Genomic DNA, 5527 nt, shown 5'->3' with positions numbered 1-5527 from the left:
AGGTCCTTGCTTTCCTTCCCACAGACCTCTGCTTGCTGCTCCGCGCCAAGTCTGCTGTTCCAGCAAACTAACACCGCGTCTCAGGGTTTGCAAAAGCAGTCCTAGCCTGTGCCAGCTTCCAGCCACTGCCCTGGCTTGCAGCTTTCCCATCACTCCGGTCCCCAGAAAGACAAAACCAGCCACCAAAAGCCAGGGTGTTACTGCCATTGCTACAGAACAGGGTTATGAGCTTCGGCGAGCACAATGTATGCCACGTACCGAAGAGCAAGAAATAAAGCTCAGCCTTTTCCCTGCCACCTGTTTGCTTTGCCCGTGTTATGTTGTGCCAGAAGGGAAACCAGAAAACCCCACAAGGCAATAACTCACAGGAACTGGCAAAGAGCTGGAGGAAGCAGTTAGAGAAGAACTAAGAAGCTGCAGTGGAATCCTAAAGGATGAAATGAATTGCTACAGGTACCCAGCAACAGTGAACTACCGCCACAGGTTTGGCACTGGCAGGGGTTTGGGCCAATGCTCATGAGCTACAAATATTTTGAAATAAGCTCAGTAACAGAAACCAAACCTACTTGCCATCGCAGGTACACGTGGAGGTGGACGCTAAGGCTATGCTCTCCTGCAATGCCACCCGTCTGTTCTGGCGGCGGGGAGGCAGGGCCGCGTCCCCCTCAGCCAGGGACCTGCATTTTCAGGGCCACCTGGAAGGTCATAGGATTGCATGGCTCATCTTTGCACCCAGGGAAATCTCTAAATTAATAACTTCAGCAACTCACTGCCGTGCATATATATATATCTATATGGTCATGCCTTTTAAAGCTGGATCTAACGCCAAACAAGAACTTTAATATATAAAAAAGACCCCAACCCCAAACCAGTGTAAGGCACAAGGACCAAGTTCTGATTTTACTCACAGGAGAACAAATCGCACGGGATTTCATGGGCTCCACTTTCCTACCTGGGGGGCTGACTGATTGCCCTTCGGTTTCTTACCGGGATAGCCCACTTCCAGAATTCCTAGGAATGTCAAGATGGGCATGAGCAGGAGTAGGAGTTGGGAATGAAGAAGAGTGTTTTGTTTTGTTTGTTTTTTAAGGATGAACTGCTGCCAAGGGCTTGCTCTTGCCTCTTGCTACAGAAAAGGGTCACCATAATATTCAAAGTCCCCATTCCCCCCCCCAGTTGCCTTTGCTTGCCCTGGTCACTCGATGCATACAAACTCCAGGGGAAGGGTGAGGGTGAAATTCCGTATCGTTATGGAATGAAGCCGTTATAAAATAGTCACCTGGACTGATTCACGAGCGGAGTGATACAGGTTCGCAAATCATTTGTGGTATTTTCAAAGGTCGTGGGGTGTTGAGCACCCAAATCCCACTGAATACCAGTTTGATATGGGCACTTTGCTGCCTCGGCTCTTTCAAACACACTGGCTGTGAATTCCCCCGTCCTGCCTGCACCCTGCTGCATCCCCATGAAGCGGGGGCAACCACAGTGACCTTGCTGGGCTTCCCGAACGCGCCGATGCTGCCAGCGGAGCGCCAATCTGTGGGTGTTATGGAGATATTACAGACCCAAACCATCCCTGCTTACGCTGAGCTGTATACTTTGCCTTCCTAGATGAGTTTCAGGGTTCATTTATTTACTGTGGTATTTTCTTCAGGCATTTTATTTCATATACCACTCTCAAAAGCTTTCGAAGTACAAACCATTACTTGGCAGGACTTTCCCCGAGTCTAACCGGGTTTCCCACTGCTGTCCCAGTCAGGCTAACTAGGTACACGTCCTCTTGCAAAAATGCCTTTGCTTCATTTCAGAATCCACCGCTGCTCAAGTCTGGACCTGTCTCTTGGATGCCTCCAGGACTCTAAAGTGGAGCCCGTGAACCGTGAAGCCGGGAGGCTCCACCCGTCGCCCAGCACCCTCCTTGGGAAGCCAAGAGGGATGCCCAGGCGCTCTCAGAAATTAATTTCTGGTGAAAGCTGATATTCCAGTAGTCTAAAGGCAAACTATGGCAATGGTTTCAGTAGGTTTATGGCAATCAGACGGGATACACGCCCTTCCAGTTACTTCTTTCAGTACCCACTTGTGCGCGGTAACAACCCAGGCAGGGCCCCATCCGTTCCTGCGAGTGCCTAGCAAAGCGCGTTGCTGTGCAGAAAAGCAGTTGCTTCACAGGATCAGCTGGGGCCAAATTTCCCTGTGTGTTGTCAGTCATGTTTTGCATAAACCGCAAAGACCAGCCCATGGAGCTGTGCTGGGAGCTATTTTTATTTTTTCCCTGTGCAGAGCATCCCAGCCAACTTAACCATTTCTTTGGCATAGCCGGGTGTTTGCCAACTGCTTATGCTGCCCCCGCTGTAGCTTCAGACGAGGAAAGATTCCCTTGTGGTGCTCCAGAACTTGGCTTCTCTTTTGAGATCCTCGGTTAGCATCTACCGGTTCGACTCCTTGCAACATAGATGGACGTGGTAGCTGAAGGGCTGAAGGGCTGAAACGACCCTCGCTCCACCCTGGTCACCAAATACCAATAAAAGGTCGCTGTGATTTTGGCAACAGCAGCCTGGGATAGGTGTGGGCTGCTCCCTTAAGAAATGCATGTAGGTTTTTGAGCTGCATGCAGATGCAGCCTGTAAATTCTGTTTTTTTTTAAAAAAAAACATTCGATATTCTGGTGGCTTTTTGCAGACAGAGCTAACTCCTGCTTCCATCAGCTCCCTGCGCCGAATTCTCCCCCCTTACTGGAAAGGCACAGCCTGCTACGAATAACCACATAGCTCGATGACAGATGAACTTGTCTCTGATTTATCAGGGTTATGAAGACGCCCTGAAGGGCTGGTTGGGTATCACTGGGCGTCTGCCGGTTACAGCTCTGGCCTCGAATGGCCTCGCCAAGCTCAAGTCTCACAGTACTGAAGGAATTATTAACGCTGCGTTTCATTTCCGCAGGAACAGGACCTTCACTACTGCTGCGTCAGGGACATGCAGCTCGCAGTACAAACGTCAATGGGTGAGAATATTCACATACAGACCGCTGTACGTATGGGAATAGCCCAACAGGATGGCAGCTGACCTCTCAAATGGAACCTATAGCATTCACTGGCAAAAAAAGTACATTTTTCTGGAATCAGCAGTGGTTTGACCATACTACCGGTGAGTAGAAGTAGCTGAATTTAGTAACAGTATATCAGAGAGGGCCACTGGAGGTATAAACAGGAAAATGATTGGGATATTCTTGGAAATAACAGGAATGAGGGACATGGCAGGCTGACATCCCCATTCCTCTGAAACCCCCTACATGCACCACATACGGTGTGTACGTGCTGAGCCTTTGCAGGTGGGGAACTTTCATCCAGGATTTAATTTGGACTGAAGCCATAAAAAGGTTCCAAACTGTTCAAAACACAGATTGCTGGAACTTGGAGAGCTCAAGCAAGGTGTTATAGACAATACCAAGAGTTAGGGCCAGCTCTAGGACAGAAATCATAGGAAGCCTTAGGAGTCCAGGGCACAGGCAAATTTAGAGAGACTCAGGAAAGGTGAAGAAGGTTGGGTCGGAGCTGCAGCCCTGGGTGCCAGGGCCCCTGGGCAGCACAGCTGAGGGGACTCCCTTTTCCCATCATTTGTGGTGGGAGTCACCTGGGCAGGCATCGGGGCCTTGCTCAGAACCTGAGCAGCAGCTCTGCAGGGTGCTGAGGAGCTTCCAGGTAAGAAACGCTTCTGTCTTTAACCGGTCTTCTGTTGCTGGAGCTGGGGCATCGGTTCGTTGTGCAGCCGTGGTGAGGGAGCTGGTCCCTGGGTGCTTGCTGAGGGGCTTTGCTGCCCTGCTGGGTTCCTCGCTGGTTCCTGGCTCGCTCCCCCTTGGTGCCCGGTCTCACCATGTAATGGTTCTTCCTCCCACTCAGAGGGAAGATGTGTGTTGGGGAGTGTTTTTCCCAGTCTGCTTTATTTCTATTTCTATTTTATTGCTCTGTCCTAGAGCACAGACTCGCAAGTGCTGGCATTGATAGGAGTGAGGAGGCAGCAAAGCGCAGCGGCTGAAGGAACACGGAGCTGGGAAGGGGGGTGGGGTGGGGTGGGGTGTAAGTCTTACCATTTATTTAGCTGCCAAGTTAGTGTAATACTGAAAACAAAACAAAACACACACCCCCATACCCTTGTCCAGGAAGATGGGATCTAGCAGGAACTGGGAGGCCTCTCCATCCTGCCATAGTCATGCTGAAACTTCTAAATTAAAGCTATGGGAGAAATCCAATTAAAAAAATAATAAAAAAACAATAGTTAAATGCAGCCTGTGTCTAATGCACGTCGTTCACCATACAACCACCGTTAGCTCCCACTCTTCCTCATCTTCTGCTTGTTGCTTTTTAAAGTACATTTAGAGGCAGCTCCTTTGTTCCCAAACGGTTCTAAACCAGCCCTGATTTTAGGACCTGTTCTAAGGGAGATAAAGGCCAAAGACAAGTCAGCAGCTGGAAGGGCTGCCTGAGTTGTTAACTCATCCTCGTTTGTTTTCGGGTTTCCCTTTTTCCCGTGGTACTCAAAGCTTTTTTCTCTCGCCCTGCGTTTAAGGAAGGGATGGGCTCAGAGCCACCCCGTAGCAGATAGCGAATAATGAGCTGGGCCTGCACACACAACTCCAACTGGCTTTGTTTAAAGGGGTGTTTGGTATGCAAATAGAATTAGCAACCCAAATGAGGTTGTTTCTCCTCGCTGTTTGCTGAGCCTCTCCCCGGCTTCGGCTCCCAGAATAATGAGCTGGGCCTGCACACACAACTCCAAATGGGTTTGTTTAAAGGAGTGTTTGGTATGCAAATAGAATTAGCAACCCAAATGAGGTTGTTTCTCCTCGCTGTTTGCTGAGCCTCTCCCCGGCTTCGGCTCCCAGTTGGAGGGACTGAGGTAATGGTTTAATGCAGTCTGTTTACGTTTGGACACCAAAATTAAAATGGAATCCTTACCAAATATCAGGCCCCTTTGGTTCTTCCAGCCCCCGTAGGTGCGACTGTGACCCTGGCTAACAGTGACTGGGGCGGTGACGTGAGGCACGCAACCCCCGCAACCCAGCCGTGCTCCCAGGTACCTTCAAAGCAAGTTCACGATATCCAGAAAAAACCCAAAATCTTGAAAGAGGTAAATAGTTTGGCAGAAGCGTGTATTGCTCCCTAAGCAGCTTCTTTAATACTTAAATCGACTTTGTTGGGTAAAACGATGGAATGATGTGTTCATCGTTTCTGTAGTTTAAATGTCTTGAACTTTGTTGCTGGATCGGTTTAGATTTTAACAGTTGTGCCAGGAGGTGCTTGTTAAATTTACCGCCTTGGGAGCTGACTCCACCTTCCCGTGCCTAAAATAAACTGACGAAGGGAGATGAAGAGAGCCCCTCCCAAGGAGAAGTTTAAGGGGGTTGGTATTACATTTTTTTTCCCTGCCACCTAAGTATCTACACGGCCTTCTGCATGACGTTTAGGGCTGATATTCTGGAGATGTAAAGAACGTCCATACCATACATTGCTCTCAGCAATCCTTCCTGCTG

This window comes from Egretta garzetta, unplaced genomic scaffold (genome assembly GCF_000687185.1).
Source record: "Egretta garzetta isolate BGI_Z169 unplaced genomic scaffold, ASM68718v1 scaffold29, whole genome shotgun sequence".
NCBI classification, from domain to species: Eukaryota; Metazoa; Chordata; class Aves; order Pelecaniformes; family Ardeidae; genus Egretta; species Egretta garzetta.
The sequence above is the reverse complement of the archived record's forward strand: the minus strand, read 5'-3'. Positions refer to the sequence as shown.